The following is a 13,477-nucleotide window of genomic DNA, read 5'->3' on the forward strand; positions in this document are numbered from 1 at the left end:
TCTACTTTATGTTCCTGGCTGTGTTGTTGCTGTTTGGTGGATCAGTAGGATCCTGGTGGCCTGGCTGGATTTCCCTGTAGACTGAGGGACGATCTCTCTATTTCAGCTTTCTAGACAACGAGTATTTACCTGTGGTTTTCAGTGGCCTTCTCAGGGTTTTGTTCTGAGGTTGCCCATCTCAGCCAGTCGCAACTGGGGGTTCGCCATAACTCATGTAGAAAGTGTTAGAAAGGAAATATGAAAGAGGGATGAAACCCTTGTTGAAAGTAGTGGACTTCTGAAGTCAGTGTCAGAATTGTGGTCAACTTGCTTACTAGTAATTAAGAGTGACATTTGAGAAATAACCCACCCAAAACCAGACCTGCCATCCCAAACAAGAAGAGAAACATCACCTGTTCTGGAAGTTTGCTACCTGAAGGCAACTTACAGGCTTTTGCATATTTTTTTTCTTTTCAGTTTGTGGAAGAGCTAGGTTTATTCAGGCCTGTGTTAGGCTGGAGAGAGGTTTGTGAAGAGGTCACCAAGTTGTTGGGAGAATTACTGTGACATCGCTGCAGTTAATGGGCTTGTCACTTTGGAGCACTGGAGTGACAATGTGACAGGTTGATCCCTTCCAGAAACCTCTGGACTCCAAGAATAAGTTTAAAGGTGATTATAGTATGCTGTATCATTTACATAACTTACCTATCAGTAGCACTTCCCATATTGTCAAATGTGTGTGTGTTTATATACGTCTATGCCTGCTGAAATGATTGGGTTCAAAGGATAAACTCTGACAGTGATGTGGACTCAATTTGACCCTGTGCATGGTAAGTATCTCCTCATCGGTTGTACAACTTTTCTTATAAGAAAAAGCAAAACCCTACACTGACCATTTCTTCTTCCACTGCACAGGGTATGCAGGGTTTCTTGTAAGAAAAAGGAGCAAATCTGATTCTATCCCTTGACTTAAGATTTCGACAAGAATGTTTTGGGTTTCGTTCACAAGCATTTTCTGTTGCTGAAGAATTATTGCTAGGAAAAATGGCTGGAATAACAAGGACTTGGGTTGCTGTTGATAGTCAACAATGTCCATAAGTGGAGCTTTTCACCTGGCTTCATGCCATATTAATCACAACATCTGAGAGCAATGGTGGGACCTGTCTCCTTGCTGTTGGTCCCCGCAGCCTCTGCACTGGATGTGTCAGAACAACAGCACTGGCAGGTGGAAAAGCTGCAGTAAATACGCACAGTTATGGTTTAAGTGAAAAAACTGTGGGAAAGGAAATACATTAATCCATTGTGGCTGGTTTTCTTTTAAGTAAACCTCTGTAGTAAATTGCAAGTTTTTCCTGGACTTAATATTTCTAGATTCCTTTCTTGTGTGGGGGAGGGAACAGAAATTTAACTGAAGCATAAAAAAAAAATATTAAAATACAGAAGCAACTGAAAATTAAATTAAGTTGTGCATATGGAAAGAAATCCTCACCCATGTGGTCTCTTTTGTGCACATGCTTCAGGAAATCTTGGTCTAGCAAGTCATAAAACATGCACTATGCATACGAGTGCATTGTTTGTTCAGGTGGTGGTGTGGAGGTGATGTTTAGGAAGTGCTTTAAAGCCACAAAAAAAAGGATCCCCAAATCTGGGAAGAGCTAAACTTAGTGAATTATTGAGTATGGGCTTCATGGGCTTCCTCTTTGAATGTACACTAAACATTTTGTCTTTTCACTCTTTGGGTTTTACAGACTTTCATCCTACATAATCAGGAATTTCATGTCTGATCCCCTTTCTTTGATTTTTGCAGTTCTAAGAGCATTTAGCATATGTTTACTCTGGCCAAAAAGGAGAGGATGTTGAATATTATACAAAACATTTTTTTAAATTAAAAGCAATTAGTATAATTTCAAAAAACCTTTTGTTTCTCAGATGCTGAATTTTCATTTCAATTTTTATGTCATCATTTTGCTATTTTTCCAGTTGTTACAATTTTTATAGCCAGAAGATATAAAGAAGAACCAGATATCCAGATATTCCCTGTGACACACAGATGGGGAGAAAAAGAATGAATTTTTCTCTCCCATTTCCTTGGTTGTAAATCACCTTTGAGGTGCATAAAAACTTTATTCCTTACTTTTATGAATACTGTGACTCCAGCCCAGCATGGCAGGGATGCGGGATGCCCACTGTTCCAGGACAATGTCCCCATACAGCTCTGTAGTGTCTCCATAGGGCTATGAGGGAGGCTCCAGGTTCCTGCTCTCTGCGGACACCACAGCTGCTGTCACCATGTGTGGCACAGTGAACTTGCCTGTTTGATGCTGATGTGCTTGCTGCTGCAAGGGCTGGTGACAAGTGGTTGTGCACTGAGGACGTGGGTAAGCAGGAGTCTACACTTTCTCTCCAGAAATGCTGTTAAAGTTGAATAAAATGCCAGCTCAAACATGGAGTAGGACAGCCAGAACCTGAGCACAAAGCTGAGCTCAGAGGTGGGCACTGATCCAAGCCTAATGTGACTCCAAGCTGTGCCAGTTGCTTTTGGTCCTTGATGGGGTAGATGGAGGCATGGCAGAACTCCATGTTGTTACCTCTAGACCCATTTCTCGTGCTCAAGCCAGTTTATTTTAAGCTAGCTTGAAATATCTCTGTGCTGCACCATAGTGGGTAATGTATGCAAAGTCATGTATTTCAGTGGTATCAGTTGCAAATTACTCTTCTGTCACATGGAAATCTTACAGGGAAAAAAAGATAAATAGAAGTGAACAGCCCAGAACTCCAGCGAAACTGTTGCTGACTCTTAAATACTGGACTCTTGCTTTCCAGAAATTTTGTGGAAGCTGGAAATACTCTAGGAAAAGGTAGCCAGCTAAGGACACTTGGCTGAATTAAGTCATGGCTTATGTGGGTTCTGTTGTGTCAGTAATTCCATATCCTTCTAAGAGCTGGTTGATCTTCTTACAAGGGTGAGCAAAGTTGGGGCATAAGCTAATGCAAAATATGTATTACACAGCCAAGTCATGCACAGCGAAATGGGTAAACCCACATGCATTTGTTCTGCGGGCGCCTGCTTGTTGGTTAACTGTTATTTTTGCCAGGTCTTTCATGGTACTTACATATGCTCAATCAGGTTTTTTTTTTTCACCTTCTGGTGGCTTTCCAACATTGGAAACACATTGGAAAAGTGACAATATTACCATAATAATTTAACATTCAGAAAAACTGTAGCAGAGCTGATTTTTTTTCTTATGTCATTGAAGTATTATACATTGTGATCAGTATTGCTTCAAGTTCAACTCTCAAAGCAGCTTTTGTCCTTAGAGAAAAAATCCCTTCCAGAGCAAAACTGTGTGCTGGCTAGCGCTAGCACTAATGCAGATGGGACTCCTAATTCCCTCATGAAGGAGAAATTGTAGCCATGTAAACAGGAGGAAATGCAGATGTTTTTCGTGTTCAGATCCGCTCCTCAGATAATGCTGTACTGTGCACCATGTGTGCACCATGCCATGGGGATCCTGCAATTCTCAGAGGGGCTTTCTTTAAACATACATTGCAGCATTCCAGAGCCGTGCCCATCACAACTTTCCTCTTTCATGCATCTTTTCTGGTGCTTGATCCATGCCAGATACATAAGTATGTTAGAAATGAAGCTTTTTCGGACTATTTTCCCCTGCTGTTTATTTTCTCATGTAGATTTTATCTCTTTTTCTTGCATGCGTTGCATTTGTTCATTGTTAGATAAAATATGTGATTTCTTATTCACAAATGAGGGACTGCAATCTGAAGTTTCACTGATGTTTGTGCAACTTTCTGCCCCCGTTGCATTTTGAGATACAAAATGTATCAGAGTAAGGGAGAAGTTTCCTTGACCTCAAGGAAACAGATTCCTGTTTCTCTCAAGAAACAGCCTAATGTTTTGTTGGAGCAGTAAACCGTGATTCTGACCTCTTGTCCAAGTGCTTTGTGCACAGTGTACCTAATGGAAATACCTGCTGGCCTATGTGGAGGTTGAGAGGAAGGATAATACCATGTTTCTGAGACTTTTTCAGCATCAATGGAACAACTTCATCAACTGGAGGAATGAAATCCTCATTCTGTTGTATTTTGGAAAATAGGCTTCAACTTAATTATTTAAAAACATTTTTAAAGTACTTTTTATTGCATTGGGGCAGAGACCATAGCAATCTTATACCAGCTGTCTTTTTGATAAATGTCCCTACATAGCCTAGCAGAGGCTGTGACATTCCTCTTACCCTGTCTTGATAATCTGAAAATCTTCTGTGCAGGAGCATCTGCTCCAGGGCAGTAATGTAGGAACGTCAGATTCTGTATTTCATTCCTGGTGGATATCGTAGCCAGCAGATTATACAACGAGCCTGTGTGGGAGAAAAAGGGTTACACCTAGGCCTAATGGGATGTCTTCCCTAGGAATCAGGAAATTAGGAATGTATTAATGACAGCGCAGAAAGATATTGATGACTAGAAGAAATGGGACTGACTCACGACATGGTTGTATTATCTAAGAAGGAAATTTTATACTAATCTTCAGAAAGAGTATTACAAGCCTGCTGCTTAATCCCTGCATATTGTATCAGAGCCTTAGCTCTGCTGCACTGGAGCTGGAGAACTCCATTCCGCTGGGTGTTTGGTGTTCCGAGGACTCTAAATATCAGAAGCTTTTCTTGGGCCGTACTGAAATTTGGGGCCTCATCGCATGATAGGATTAACCTTCTAGGTTTGGGGATCTTCTGCTGTTGTGTTTCCCAAATACAGCATCCCTTCGCTATAAAAGCTTTTCTTTCAGCAGATGCTACTGCTTTATTTTATAGGAACATGTGGGAATAGCACTATTGTTCTGAGCACACTCCAAAAGCAGCAAGAGCTCTGCATGTTCACCTGTGTATCTTGGGACTCCCTTCATCCTCAGCAGAGCAGAATGGAGAGCTTGAAAATGAGTTTGGGGGACAACAGAGGCAGAAGTCTGATGTGCTGGAGATACAGATGATACCTGCAAAGATCATATGTCGTGGTTGAGACGGACAAACGACATAGACCAAGTTCTTCCAGGATGAAAGTAGCAGATGCCGTTTATTGCCACAAGTGCATTTTTATACAGTTTTACCAATTCATGTGTCTCTTCGCTATTGGTTACAAGTTACAGCAGTAACATCTCATTGGCTAATTTTGCTATCATCAATGTTACTCTTCTACTCCCTTCTCTCTCACGGGTACATCCTTAACATCTCCGGATACTCCTTTACTTCCATCTTTCTCATGGGTAGGCCTTCATATCTTCAAGGCTAGTTTCTGTTCCCCATCAGGGAATCCACGGACTCCCCGTAGTCCCCCACAATCATACTGCCAAAAGGGCTTTTAGTCTCTTGGACATCGTGAGCTGGATTGTCTGAGATGTACAGAAGCCAGTTGAACATCGTTTTTAACCAGGCAGTTTCAGTTCCTTACTGGTGGTTGTCTTGATGTGTTTCAGCATGTTCATCAGAGGGCTGTGAGGCTTTTAGCATTCCTCTGAAGAACTGACTGTTGCTGACAAATATAACAGAAGGTTTATTTATCAGTAAGTGAATATTCATTGTAATGAATGAAATCAATTATGCAGCAATCAGTAAATTCTAACAAAATTAGCAACAAAGGCCCTATTTTTGCTCTTGAGGAATCAGATTTCTGAAAGCCTGTTAGCACAGTCTCTTTCTCACAAGTTCTCCTGCTTTTCTGTAAACACCTACCTCAAGGTGTCTGTGACATCTTGCCTTTATTCACCTCTCCTGTGCTCTGTTAGTGTTCAGAAGCTCCCCATAGCCCATGGCGTTGCTCTTCAGCCGGTTGTTCAAGTGTGCTGGAATGCAAAGTGATCTTCGCTCTTAACTAATGCTATGGAGATCAGTGGAAATGCAGCAGCATATCCCAGCAGTAAATCTGGCATCCTTAATTTCAATTACAAGTATTTTTCTAAATCACTTGTGCGACCAGGCTGAAGTTTGGTCTCCATGTGGCTCAATAGTGTAAGTTAATTGTGGAATGATGGACAAATCATATTTTTCAAAGTATTTTTCAGTTCAAGCTGGGTTGACAGGAACATGGATTTTGAAGATATTTAACTGTGTCAATAAGCAAGTGAATGCAACGGCCAACAAACTGATTCACTTAAAAGATTTTTTTTTAATAAACTTGGCACAAGACCTTGATAGCACAAAAGTATGTGAGAATGATGCATGATTATGTTGTTGCACAATCCAAGGTGCTTGCCAAGGAGTAGAGAACTATAATCTTCCTAGAAGAGGGAGACATTAAGCTGCTAATATATCTGTTGTCCCAACTACTGATATGTGCAAACATCAGATTATTTTGACAGGTACATATGTATGTGGATATATGTAATAAATAATTCCTTCCACATTCCATTCCAGGACAAGAAGATTATAATGTGTTGAATTTGGCACAGAACGTGAAATCATTTAGAAGATAAAGCCAGTGCAGAATGTGTCAGCTTGCTTTTTAAAGCAGTGTCACTCCAAGGAAAAATGCAGCCTGTATTCTGTGATCTGAACTAATGGACTTTTTCTTGTAAGCATTTAAGATATGAAATTTATGACTGGTCATTTTTCCCCCTCAAATGATCCAAGCAGGACCGCCCTGCTTGAGAAAGGCACTGCACTGTATCTGCTGCTGTGTTGCCGCTGAGATGTTGAGTTGCTTTGGCCCTTTGCCTCAGGAGGCTGAGAGTGGAGGAGCTCCCTGCAGAGAAGCTGCAGTTCCTGGTGGCTTCAGCAGCATCTTCCTGGGTTCCAGGGACACCCAGCCTTCAGCCACAGTCAGGAGCTGAGTCTTGGCTGCAGCTTCAGGTTCCTGTCTCCACAAATGCTAGACTCAATCGTGTGTTGCCCAGTTTGCTGAAGATTCAAAAGATTGGCCCCAATAGTCTTGTCTACAGCCAGGTGCACCAGGGCTTGCCAGTTTTGCTGCTTGGTTGTAGAGAACCAGCAGCCTGACCTTGGAGATTGAAGACTACTATAGTCTGGCAAGAAACCTCAGGAGACCTGTCGGTGTTGTCATGCCCAGTACTTGTGCACTGAATATTTTGATTGCAAATGAATTAAGGACTCAGGGGTCAGAGACATTAAGGTAGGAAATTAAAAGACTTGATTGTTTTCCATAGAAATAAATAGAAATTTTTCTCTTGGCTTCAGCAAGTTTTGGAATAGCATCAGGATAGTTGTTTTTAATTGCCCCGATTATCCTGAGGAATGAAGTTGAGGAGGTCATGGTAATTATTTACATAGTAGATATTAATTCATTGTGTAAAATTATTTATATTAGTATTCATCTAAGCATGACGAGTGATACAGACTAAGCTTAGGTTCTCTGGACATTGATTGCTGAGGAATTGTGTCCACACAAATAACAAATGAGAATTCATCAAAAGTAATTTGTATTTGTGAACTAGATTGGGTGGGGAACAAGGTGATTGTTCTGTTTTGGAAGTCAGATTTCAAATTTTTTTTCTGTGCTTAGAGAGTGGATTCCAGGTGAGGTTGTGTGCCTGGTCTAGATGCAATATGATCTATGCTTTATTTAATGTGAATTAATTATGCAGATAAGAAAAACAAGAATCTAACTGTTTCATCTTCAGAAGCTCAGATTCTGTTCATTAGCCTTCTAAAGAAAATACCAAACTTGTTTATATTTGTTCTGGTAATTAGTCATAGTGAAATGTTATTGTTCCCAATCTAGGCAATTGTTGAGCATCAATTTTGTCTGTTGACTATGAAGGAAACCAAGGGTGACTATGAATCAAGGCTTACCATATTTGTAGTGTGGTGAGCAGCTATAATAATGCAGTACTCCCAGGGAGAATTACCTTAATTTGAAAAAACATGCAGTTTCTTCCTCCATCCTTTGTGTTATTACTTGATTGAATGGTAGAGCAGCTTTTCTGAGCTAAAATGCAGTCACTGTTTAATAAAGCAGAGAAGACTCACCACAGAGCAACCGAGCCCTGATCCTGTAAATCACTACCTGTGGTCAGATTCTTGTATTTGCCCAAACTTGTTGAACTAAGATCTTGTTGCCCTCTAGAGCTTCCCTCAGCCTCCTACCCAAAGTAGTCAGCAAGGGGGAGGTGAGACAGGAGACTTCTTTAGGAGGTTCTTTGTGAGTTTGCGTTAGGGAGGTAGAGAGATTATGACAGACAACAGGAAACTACTACAAACATAACAGGTAATAAATGCGGCAGAGGAGATATTTGAAAATACTGCACGAAATAAATTTTGTATCTGAATCTTTCACAGGGATTTACAATTACCTGCAGGGCTAATTTGAGGTGAAATAATACTGAAATTTATAAATTGTGAAGTGGTAGATATTCAGTAATTTATCCAGTTCTCTGGTCTGGTTTCTTGACTTCTTTCCACTGTCTTCTGCAGATGGACTTGTTTTGTTTTCTGGGTAATTTCTCTGCTGTCTCTGGGAAGTCTCCTGGGGAGTTTCGGCTCTGCGTGTCAAATTGGCACTTCCCACTTGAAGACCTGAGCAGAACGGAAAGCTTGTAAATCTGGTCAGCAATTCCGCTGTATATTTCTGTAGGCAAAAGTATTAAAAGACATACTTGAGAGACACCACAAGAGTCCTGCAGTAGTGTTTGCTGAGGAGCTTTATGGCTGATAGAGAAGGGTTAAATTTATTTGCCCGTTGGAGAGTAATAAACAGTTGTCACTGATAATAAATTATCTAAACTGCAGGTGGTCTTTGGTAATGACAAATGCAGACTTTATGACCTATGTTCAAGCTAGTAAACACTTCAGTGCATCTCTGTGCTAGATGGGCTAAAAATAGCCCCTAACCCCAGTAAAATCTACTTTAAGGGTTCCTGTACTTAAATAACATTTGTGTTCTACTGTCTGCACTGCAAGAGAGAAATGAGTAAGGGGGAAGTTCAAACTAGGTAAAATTATTATGGAAAATTAGAAAAGTCTAGGAGAGAAGTGATTGCAGCAGCCGTGTGTGGAGGCTGATGGGTAGCACTATAAAGATTTGTTTATATTTGTATCTTAAAATTATGGCAGTGCTAGAAGCAAGGAAGCAATTTCCCTGTAACATCTGTAAAATCTCAATCAGCAAGACTGCCATTTGCTTTAAATTGTTTCTCAGTGTTTAGATTATTTTTATGCTGCAGGACATTTATTTTTATGCGATGACGATTCCAATTAACTATTAGAAATCTTATAACTTCTGCATACCGCTATTAATTGTAGCTACAAGACAAAGAAATGCAACAAGCCTTAGAATAGGCAAGCAGTCCTCATTTCCTGCGACGTTTCTAGAAGTTGCAGTTATCTGCCGTGTGCGTTGTTTCAGTCTGTATCTAGATAAGCTTAAATGAGCAATGAACACCTTTGCTTCAGAGCACTATTTATTTAACTTGTGGAGGGCTCCCTGAAGTCGTGTGGGTACAGCTCCTGCTAGTTAAGCACATGTGCTAACCCGATTTGTTTAAAAAAATGCCAGGGTCATGGTTCTGCTTATGATGGGTTAGCTCAGTTTTTGTATCTTCCCTCTCTTTGCTCACCTGTAAAAAGTATATTATGCTCAATAGTTGACAATCTAAAACTGCGAAACATAAGTAAGCATCTTGGAATGCTTGAATAAAGAAAATACTTTGGAGAAGATTGAAACACCAAAGGTTAATTCTGGGGAGGCAAGACCAGCAATACAAATCTTTAATGTGGTAAATCCAGATTGAAATGATTACTTAACCTCTTATGATGTTGCAAGAGAGAGAGGAGCGGGACAACAAGAAGTTCATTCATTGTATATTTGCATAGTACCTACCTAACCCTCGGCGTTTCACCATGGCTGCTAGGCACTCAGGCAGGGTGAAATATTTTGCCTGGAAACTGTTTTATTATTTCACCAGGAAGTGCTACCCCATGCAAGCAGGGAGGTTTGCAGAAGGGGTGGGATTCAGTTGCATCTTTCTTCAGCAAGGTGCTGAGGCTGTTGCTTATACCCTGATGAGAGTAGGAAGGAAGAAGGAAAGTTTCTAAAACTCAGCATGGTGAAGTGCTTAGTATATTTCTAAACAGTGTGTGATTTCATTTGTTTGTTTGTTTTGAGGTTTTTTTAAATTATTTTTTAATTTGCATTCTCTACATTCTCTATTATGAATTAAAATTTTCTGAAGTATTTGACCTAGCAGACAGGTTTGTCTAATCACAATTCCTTATTCTAAAGACTCTCTACCTGCTAGATTGACACTGTGTTTATTTCAGTATGTAGGAGAAGTGTGTGTCCATGCTTCCCCTTCTAATGAACAGTATAGGATGCCTATAGTCGTTGATAGGTGTGCGGTCCAATTCCCTGTGGTTCTCAGTAATCCATGCCTGACTCTATCCACAAAACTAAGTCATTGCATCGTTAAAAGCAGTAGACACAATGTATGTTAGTTGGTTAGAGTTATTTAATTTGGGTTACATATGCTTCACTATGCCCTGTTCTGTAAGTATGTATGTACATCTGCTCCAACAAGGATCTGTAAGATGGGTTGTGGGAATAAAATTATTCCTGTGCTTTTGTCTCTGCAGGATAAGGTTCTAGGTATTGAACTACTCACAAATGGGTTTAAAATAACCCAAAGGGAAGAGGCGAGGTATGCTGTTCCTATTGTAAGGTTGGCCGCAAAGAATTTTTGATGAGGGTTACTTATACTTAAATTATAGCACTCAGAATAATTTCTCTTCCAATAACTACTCTAAATAGGGGAATGGAGAGAAAGAAAAAGGTTCCTTATATTCTTTCTTGGATTTCTGCTTTTCCAGTGTACTGAATTATCTTATTCGTTACGCTCTGCAGCTTGTAACAGTCACCTGCTGCCCTTCTTGTGAGAATGCGCAATCCAGTTCTATTAGGTCTGTCCTGACTTCTGGGAAGCTAAAAACAGCTTACCCATCCATGCGTAAATGTTACACACTGCAAATTGCCCAGGGGCAAGTGAATCCCTTTTTTGCATCTGTTTCTCTGAAAAGGTTTGATGTTCCAGGTTATTTATACCCTGCAGTTATTGCCAAATATATGATGTAATTTCCTAACTTGCAGCCTCATGACTACTTGCTGATGTTATTCCATTTCACAAATAGCATGAATGAAACACAAACTTCACACACCTAAAAGAAAACTTGTCTTGTCTGTGTCTCCCACCTGTTGTGTCTCTGTACCCATAGACGATGCTGGTGCCATCGCTGGCTTTAGAGATCACGTGGTGAACTGCTCCTCCGAGGACAGTTCCTGTAAGAAATATAAAATACCTTTTCTCTTTTGTGGTTATATATATGCTGTAGGGTCAGGTTTTGAACACATCCCAAGATGCTGGTGCACATAGTTCTACCCATTGACGTATGTATTTCTCTTGGTCCAATAGCTTTGCATTTCTTGAGTTGGCGGGGTCAGGCAATTTTAACTCCACAGCCCTTGTAAAAACAATACTTTTACAGTTTATAGCTATGTGGCGTGTGCACAGTAGGCTAAGCTGATTGGTAACACCAGGGTTTCCCGTGAAGCTGGTGGGATTGACAGCCACAGCTTGATGATGCGGACAGATGGAAATCTGCTGTGTCTGCAGGCAGTCACGCCCAGCAGGTTTTAAGGCTGCAGCTCTGAGAACACCCATCACACCACAAAGTCAAGGCCCCAAACCTCAGGTCCCTGGAACCGGTGGGATGTGGAGGAATGAAAAGAGCTTTCCCTAAATGCCTTCTATTGTTACGCTTCTTGGCGTGCTGCTCTGGGGAGCTAATGCAAAGATGCTTATGCTAAGACAAGCTGCAATTAGTGCAGCAATGGTGTGAAGGTGAGGAGTGAAGTCTGGATATATTTATCCTTCTTTCCCCAGTGAAGATCAAACCTACATCTGCTTCACTTCTTTTGTTGACTCATTTGCTGAGAACATGTCAGGAAAAACTGCTGTCACTGGGCTTTGTTTTTCTGGGACAACTGTCACCTCCTCCCCTGAGCTGGGGACAGGGGGGACAGCCAGGGTTAGTCAGTGTTTGTATTCGGTGCTGTGTCATGGTTGTCTCTTCTGAGGCACTGGGACATTAATGCCTTTTTAAATCAATATGAAGAAAGTTTCTTTTAATCCTCTGTGTATTTTAAGACATAACCGGAAGCGACACATTTTTCCCAGCCAAGAATAGGAAAAATTTTGTTTCATGCCCATCTCTCATCTGCAAGAACATTTTAAAAATGCATCATTCTCATTTTACTTTACGTTTCACGTATTTTGTTTGATTTTTTTGCTTTCTGCCAATTTTAAATCACAATATTGGCCATGTCAATAGGAAAATGTATGTTTATTTATATTTGCCTCCTTTTTTTAAACATACAGATGCAGTCACTGTAAGTATATGACATTGTGATACAATGAAGTTACTTACCTTTACACATTACCATCCATCCCTCAGTTCTGGTAGCTGGCTTTAGTTTGTCATCATGTAATTTCAGGTTTGCAGATGGGGCCCTCTTACCTTTCTACTCTTATCTGTACAAGATGCCTCTACACATAGCTAAGAAAAAAAAATCCTGTTTTCTTCTTAGTTTTGGTCTATAATTGTATGATAATTGTCAGGAGAAAGGAAGAAAAATGTGCTCAGCAGCTTATAAACTGTCTCCTTATAAGCCCACAAAACCAATCCAGATAGTAGAGTCCCAGTACAACTTTGGGCCATGTTCCAGGGAGCTGCAGAGCTCTCTGCATGCAGCAACCTGTACCTCAGAAGCAAATATGAATGCATTGAATTAGCATTTAATTGACAAGATTCTGTGCTGTTACTAAGTCAAATGTACAAACTGAGCTCAGCTTGCTGTGAACAAATTGATCCCTGTTACAAAATACACGAGAGAGGAATGACATAGCACTGATGGGCTGTGGAAGTCCAGCAAGAGGGAACTGATATTCTCAGTGATTTTAAGAAATGTGTATTACTGAAACCTTGGGGGGACTATTTGCATGATTGGGGTCATAAAACTCATGGGATACTCCAATGGTTGAGCCAGTGCCAGGTCAGGTTGTCTTGGAAGAACAGTGGTGTTGAGCACTAGATGCACCTCTTGCAAGGCTGCTTACCCAGCCCTGATGGAAGAAAATGTACATCTGCTTAAGCTGGGTTTCTGTCATCACGCTTTCTGGTCTTTCTACATGGTGCCCATTCATTTTTCATACTTTCAAATGTACTGCTTGTTTATGTGTGTCTGGTGCAATGAGATTTCCTACAGGGTATACTCTGTAACTTCCCTCTTTGCTTGTGTGGTCATCCGTACTCTTAGAAAGAACAAGCATAAAAAAAGGAAATTGTGCTCTGTGTTCTAGTGTTAAAGAATTTATTAGTGACTTGTATCCACTGAGTTTTGGCTGTGTAAGAATTAATTTGATAACCAAGTTCTGGAAAAGAATCCATTAAATAAAACGAGAGACTGGTGGGAACTAGTCCGT

At 40.5% G+C, this 13,477-nt stretch overlaps 1 protein-coding gene across 5 annotated transcripts in view; it reads left to right on the forward strand.

The window, feature by feature from the left end:
- RBM20 (RNA binding motif protein 20) overlaps positions 1-13,477 on the forward strand; it is a 104,991-nt gene that overhangs the window by 33,628 nt on the left and 57,886 nt on the right. The gene's annotated exons all lie outside the window — the stretch shown is intronic.

The sequence above is a fragment of the Patagioenas fasciata genome, chromosome 8, assembly GCF_037038585.1.
Source record: "Patagioenas fasciata isolate bPatFas1 chromosome 8, bPatFas1.hap1, whole genome shotgun sequence".
Classification (NCBI taxonomy): Eukaryota; Metazoa; Chordata; class Aves; order Columbiformes; family Columbidae; genus Patagioenas; species Patagioenas fasciata.